This window comes from Odocoileus virginianus, chromosome 13 (genome assembly GCF_023699985.2).
Source record: "Odocoileus virginianus isolate 20LAN1187 ecotype Illinois chromosome 13, Ovbor_1.2, whole genome shotgun sequence".
Lineage (NCBI taxonomy): Eukaryota > Metazoa > Chordata > Mammalia > Artiodactyla > Cervidae > Odocoileus > Odocoileus virginianus.
This window is the reverse complement of record NC_069686.1, coordinates 7,955,865-7,963,305: the sequence shown is the minus strand read 5'-3', so window position 1 is coordinate 7,963,305 and position 7,441 is coordinate 7,955,865. Positions and strand designations below refer to the sequence as shown.

Sequence of the window (7,441 nt, the reverse complement as noted above, 5' to 3'; positions counted from 1 at the left end):
ATATTGAGCTACGGAGTACTATCCCTTCTATAATCGAACCCTAAGTAATCTTATTTCTTTATCCCAGTAAATCTTGACATTTCCTAATCCAAAAACCTTAGGGTCTTAAATTTCTCACTGTTTTATATACCCCATGCCCAATGCACCAGCAAACACTATAGGCTCTGTCTTCAAAACGTCCAGAATCTGAACATTTCCCACCTTTACTAGGCCATGCCACACTTGGCTCTTTCAGTGACTACAAATTGCCTAATCAGCTTCTCTGTTTCTACCTCTGTTTTTTCTGCAGACTATTTCTCAATCCAGCAACCACAGCGACCATAGGTATATCACTTCATTCTTCTATTACTCTGACAATAACATCTCAACTCAAGAGTAACTAACCAAAGTCCTCACTCTGTTCGAGAAAGCCCTTTATGATCTGCCTGTCCCTTCAACCATCGTCCTTATCTCCTATCACTGTCTCCCAGCTCCTTCCTCAGGGTGGACTCTGGCCTACTCCTGTTCCCTGAACAAGCCAGGTACACGAGCTGCTGCTGCTCCCTAAACACAGAAGGCTCCTCCCCCAGCTCACCTCACATCCTCCTAACTTTAAATCTCCGCCCCCGCTGTCTTCTCAGTAAGGCCATTCCCAGGTCAAGTCAATTAGCATCTCCCCATTATCACTCTTCATTCTTTTTAGAACTCATCTCTACCTGGCAAGATGTTCCTATTCTAATCTATCTCTGTCCAGCAGAGTATAACCTATAAGACCAGTGATGTGATATATTTGCTGCTGGATTCCCTCTCCCAGAACAGGACTCAGCTAATAGAAGGCACCCAGTAAATGTTTTTTTTTTTTTTTTCCAGTAAATGTTTTAAATAAATAAATGAATAAATAGGGCTATGGGAACACATACAAGCGGTATGTAACCTAATTGGTAAGGGTTAGAAAAAGCTTCTTCCAAATGGTGACATTTAAGAATAGACCTGAAAGACAAGTAGAAATTAGCCCAGTCAAAGAATATGGGAGAGAAAGATTTTTCTAGATAATAAAAATAACAAAAGGCTAGAGGCAAGAGAAAGAATGGCCATTTGTGTCATCAAAGTGTACAAATACCTCTCCCCAAATAAAATACTGCTTTAAAAATAGTCTATTTCCCCAATGAGGACAATGAGAGCTAACACAGCATACTATCCTATATATTCCTGGGCAAAGACCATTAGGGTATGTATTTAAAACAGTATTAGTCAAGATGAGTGCTAAGAACGAGGAAAGTAAAACAAATATTTTGCAACATCTATCATTTATTCCCTTATAGTTCCTTTTGCTATCTTTGATTTTAAAGCTTGGCAAATAATTTTTGATTTGACAAAAGGTAAAACTGGACTGGCCATGAAAAACAATAACTAGATACCACGTCAAAGGTACTCAAAGGATACCAGGTAAAAAGTGGCCAAAGGCCCCCTCAAAGAAATGACTCAAGAAAACAAAAACTAAAGATCAACAATACCACTGGGTTTGGTAACATACTTTGCTGTTATGAAGGAAATCATAATCATCACTGCAGTCAAAGGGATTAGCTAACAACATCTGGAAGATGGATAAAAAACTGGCAAGATATAACTTTAGGAAATCTTAAGTCAATGAATAAATAATAGCAAATGGCAGAAATGCATCTTGCTGGGGACTATACTATGAAACCCCAATACAAAGCTCACTGGCCATTTTATTTGCCGAAAAAATGACAGCATCCTTATTACTGTAGTTTAGCATAATTAGAACATACAATGCATACGATTCACAAAATAAGGTGATTTTTAAAGAGATGTGTTATGGGATCACAAGAACCACCCTTGGGAATAAGACAAAAGCTGAAAAATACATTGACACATCAACTCTGTATACAATTTCAGGGGATTCCCAAACTTTATGAAATTTAGTGTGAAAGTTCAATCAGTCGGCAGTTCAGTTGTTCAGTTGTGTCCAACTCTTTGCGACCCCATGGACTGCAGCACACCAGGCTTCCCTGTCCATCACCAACTCCCCAGAGCTTGCTGAAACTCATATCCATCGAGTCGGTAATGCTATCCAACCATCTCATCCTCTGTTGTCCCCTTCTCCTCCTGCCTTCAATCTTTCCCAAATTCAGGGTCTTTTTCAAGAGTCAGTTCTTCATATCAGGTGGCCAAAGTATTTGGAATTTCAGCTTTAGCATCAGTCCTTCCAGTGAATATTCAAGACTGATTACCTTTAGGACTGACTGGTTGGATCTCCTGGCAGTCCAAAGGACTCTCAAGGGTATTCTCCAACACCACAGTTCAAAAGCATTAATTCTTTGGCGCTCAGCCAAAGACTTTCTTTATAGTTCAACTCTCACATCCATACATGACTACTGGAAAAACCATAGCTTTGACTAGATGTATCTTTGTTGGCAAAGTAATGTCTCTGCTTTCTAATATGCTGTCTAGGTTGGTCATAGCTTTTCTTCCAAAGAGCAAGCATCTTTTAATTTCATGGCAGCAGTCACCATCTGCAGTGATTTTGGAGCCCCCCAAAAATAAAGTCTCTCACTATTTTCATTGTTTCCCCATCTATTTGCCATGAAGTGATGGGACCAGATGCCATGATCTTCATTTTTTGAATGTTGAGCTTTAAGCCAGCTTTTTCACTCTCCTCTTTCACTTTCATCAAGAGGCTCTTTAGTTCTTCTTCACTTTCTGCCATACGGGTAATGTCATCTTCATATCTGAGGTTATTGACATTTCTCCCCACAATCTTGATTCCAGCTTGTGCTTCTTCCAGCCCAGCATTTCTCATGATGTACTCTGCATATAAGTTAAATAAGCAGGGTGACAATATACAGCACCTTGATGTACTCCTTTCCCAATTTGGAAACAGTCTGTTGTTCCATGTCTGGTTCTAAATGTTGCTTCTCGACCTGTATACAGATTTCTCAGGAGGCAGGTAAGGTGGTCTGGTATTCCCATCTCTTTCAGAATTTTCCACAGTTTGTTGTGATCTACACAGTCAAAGGCTTTGTGAGAACCAATACACTTGGAATAACAAAGAGAAATATATCCTGGGATGAAAGCTATGCAGTAGGCTTAAGAAAATTGTCCAGAGGAAAGTTAGAAGACAGAGGGTTATAGGAGAGTGGGCTTCAGAAAAAGAGGAAAGCTTACAGAAAGGTGGTATGAATTTTAGACTGGATAAATTTTAATATTCTATAAAGAAAACTAAGAAAGTCATAATATTTATCTATGGAACAAATTTAAATGCCAAATAGTTCTGGGAGAGAGAATCCATTTCATTTTGATAATAAATATATATATATGTAATATAAACATATTATATTATTTGGACTTCTAAGAAAGTCCAAAGTGTGATAATGGAGTGAAGCAAAGCAAATCAAACATTCAGGTCTTTGCCAATTATTTTAACTTTTAGAATCAGCATATAATTTAATCTCAGAACACTATATGATTACAGGACCAAAGGAAAACGTTAACAATTCTGACATCGAAGTAAATGACCAAGGTTAAGGTTATAGAGAACTACACTATTTAAAGTTTAAAAAGGAAGTAACCAACGAAACAAAAATATTAACAACAAAAAGAACATCAAACATCAGGAAGAGGGGAGAGGATAGAGGAGGGGAGGAAACAATGAGCTAAATCCTCATATATTGTAGCAAAGAATTAACAGATGCTGTCTAAAGTTGGCAAGTAAATATATAAAAGAATAAGCATATTTCTTATAGTTCTGGAGGTAGCCTCCAGATACACTAAAAATACAGGTTCCCCCTGAGAAATATGAGCAGGATAGGAAAGAGTGGGATAGGATTACATACACTCACATTTCATCCTAAATTCTTCTAGACTATTTAATTATGATATATTCATGTTAGCATGGTAAAAATTAAAAGTAAAAAAAAAAATTAAGCCAGTTTAGGTAGGTCTTTAGTGCTGATGCAATTCCCTGCCAGCACTTGACCTATTTCAAATACTTTTTAAATATATCAAAGCAAGGCTTACTTGTTTTTTCTATTGAGGGATTCACTCTTTTATTAATTTTCTTTCTTATTTAAGCTAGAAACAAAGACTATTACATGTGGAAGAGATATTAATTGAATGCTGATGACACTTAAAAAAATATAGACACAAGTTAGGTCTCATTGTATTAAAATTTCTTGAATTTTAGTCAAAATTAAGTATTTCTTTTAAGTTTCCATGAGGATACACACATACTTCATTACAAAAGTATACATCATCAAAACTGTTACATTACTTTTACTGTAAGATGATTCCTTCTACAATCAAAGTATTATTTGCTAGCCTACTACATCCAAGTCAACAGAGATTGAAAGATGGGTGCATGGAAAAGAGAGGAGTGAGGTTCCACAAAGAAAGAGATTACTTTTGTTTTGCTTCCCCTAGTGGAGGCTGGAGAAAAGGAAGGAGGGGAATAACAGGAGAGACTGGGAAGCATGCAAGGCCTTGATGGGATCATTACAGCACTTCACTTGTCAGAGCAGGACTCACAGATCTGAAAGGATACATTCAGAAGACATTAAAGACAGTATTAAAAGCGACAAACCCTCAATGACCAGTTTAACATTTTGTAAAAGTTAGATGGGGTTTCTGAAAGTTCTAGGTTTAGGTAACCAAGCGAACTGTAATGATTCAAAACAAGGAAGATAGAAGAGAAACAGAATGGAGGATAACCATGGGTTTAACACCAGACACAAAGTATGACGTTCAGCTTGTAGAGCTGTCCAAAGGGTAACTACAGACAGTATATTACTAGATAGTATAGTAGCTAGCATATTACTTAGTTGCTAATATATTGTTTAGATGAAGCCATGGAAGTAAAATGTTTTCTTACATATATATATTGCAGGAAGTGGGAAAAAAAAAGGTCATTTAGAAATATCCACATGAAAAGAGCTGCTAGGAAAAAGAAGTCAGTGAAGCAGACCTAAAAGTTAGAGAAGTAATATAAATAAAAGCTTCCATTTTTTCAAAAGCAATGTGTTACACAAGTCTGCTGAGTGGTAAAACCAAAACTCAAATTTTGGTTTGTTGTTCATCCTTTTAACCAATATAGTACCATCATGATGGAAGCCATGACAAGACAAGTAATGCCCATGTTAGAGACTAACTAGGAATAAGCAAGTTTCCTTACCCTTTCCTTCTGACTCCTGAGTAAACCATAGTGCATGTGTTAAGAGCCTCCCCATACCCATCTTCAATACCACCACCCCACCCCCAAAACACATTTATGCTTTTAAGAAGCTGGCCTCCACTAAAAAGTACAATTATTTTTATAACTAATAACAAAGTGTTTTAAAGTGTTGATAAATTTGGATCTTGACATAGTTATAGACAATATTTGAATAAATGAAAGCTAGCTAAGTTAAAGCATATCAATTAGGTTCATTTACTCATCACTATTTAGTGTCTCTCATGAGCCAAGCACTAGGGATAAAATGGTGTCTAAAAACAGACTTTAACACTGTGCCTCTGAACAAACTGTGATGAAATTATGACACTTTTAGAGTTGCTTTATTTTGTCTTTTTTTTTTTCCCCGAGATACCAAAGTATTGTTTATTTGAATATACTTAAACATATTGAAAGTTACAAAGCCTAAGGTAAGCAAAGCAACAAGTCAATAAAACACAACTCAGAATTCTAACATTTTCACATGGTATCACTGACTATGAAATGCAAAAAGATTACAAATGTTTAAGTGGAATGTATTCTAACCTATAAATTACACTAGTGTGACCAAACAAATGATCACATAACAATGGAAGACTACAGGACATGTCCTGTAAGTACAGAAATCTTGGACTGCATTTTCAAGAAAGCTTGAACAATTAATTGACACATCGTTTTAGGAGAGGGGGGAAAAAGATAAGTATGTATTAGAAGGCTCTACATGTAGATAAAAAAGATTCTAATTAAAATATCTTAGACTATTTTAGATGTTTATTTGATATTGGAAATATGGTCAACTATCAAAAGTATTTCTCTTCACAAAAATTCTATATATTAAGGATTTACACAATCCAGGGGGGAAAAAGTCTAGAAATTTTTTTTTTTGCCTGAGAAAGCAATCTAAAACGGCTCTCCAAAATCTTGACTTGAAGTGTCATACTCTGCAATGAAATGCTTGAGTTCTTCAACACATCGCTCACCTATTTCATGTAAATTCTGTCTCAAGGCAAACTGGATAGAGTTTTCTAATGATCTTTTTCAATCAGCATTTTCACAACCATCCCAAAAGTTTCACAGTCTTGTCGGTAAACCTGTTCAATCTCTTTGGTTTTTGTTGCTATTGCTTTAGAGCGACTGGTTAGCTGACTGTCTTCGAACAATTCTATGCCATCTGTTGCATTTGACTCAGGTTCTACTGGATGGTCAATGAACAATGGTGCTGTGGATCCCGCCTCATACTCAGAAATTTCGGGTAAGTTACTCTCATCTGCCTTCTCTAGCTTTTCAGCGGCCCACTTGCTTGCAGCTTCAGAAAGTTCCTTTTCAGTTAGCCTACTGGGTTTGTCTAATACCTTTGATGCAGCAACTGCTGAAGAACTTTAGGGTGAAGTGTCTCTTGATGTTTTCAAAGGCTGAACAGGTCTTTCTTTACCTCTTTCTGGCTTTCCTTCATTCTGCCGTTTGTAGCAGGCACCATCACGCACGGGCTTTCTGTGTTGAGACTGATGGAAGGAATAAGTTTTGCTTCTTTCTGGAGAATAACTCCTACTGCTGACACTGGAGCCAGATCTGCTGTGTGGAGAATCCTTTCGGCCTACAGGCGATTCTCTGAAAAAAGGAGTGTCTCTTTTATGAGGAGACCGGTCTCTCACATAATGGGAGGAGTAGAAATCTTTTCTTCTAAAGCTGTCTCTCATGTCCCTGTATTCAGGCTGTCAGCTTGCAGAATGATCATCTCTTGTCCACCTATAGCCAGATTCATCACTGGGGTGACTTCAAGGAGGTACTCTTTCTCTTGGAAGTCTTTCATAGTCATATCGTCCCTCAGACCACATTTCATCTCCTTTGTAAGCCACAACTCTGGGCCGCCTGGAGATCGCGTAAATGTAGTCGTCCACTCGTCGCCGGGCTCCTGGGAAGTATTTTGTCTTGTCTTGAGTGACCTTTTAAGTGACTTTGAGTGACCTACCTTAATTAAAAATGTTTATTACATATAAGAGCATCTTGTAATACTGTGCTCCAAGAAAGAGGAAATAAACAATAAGTATAACACAAAATATTCCTCTAAGTTTGAAAGTTTAACTTCAAATTATTTCAATAATGGCCTATACCTAAGTACAGAATCCCTGTATTATTATATCACCCCACTCACTAACAATGTCTTCATTCTTAGGGAGTTAAGACCTAACTGAACATACATAAGACAGTAATTTATATCATTTTCTCCTTAATTTGGGA

At 37.1% G+C, this 7,441-nt stretch overlaps 1 pseudogene; it reads right to left on the bottom strand.

Annotated features, from left to right (window-relative positions):
- Positions 1–5,987: 5,987 nt before the first annotated feature.
- Positions 5,988–7,124, bottom strand: LOC139038023 (periphilin-1 pseudogene; annotated as a pseudogene).
- Between the last annotated feature and the right edge of the window lie 317 nt (positions 7,125–7,441).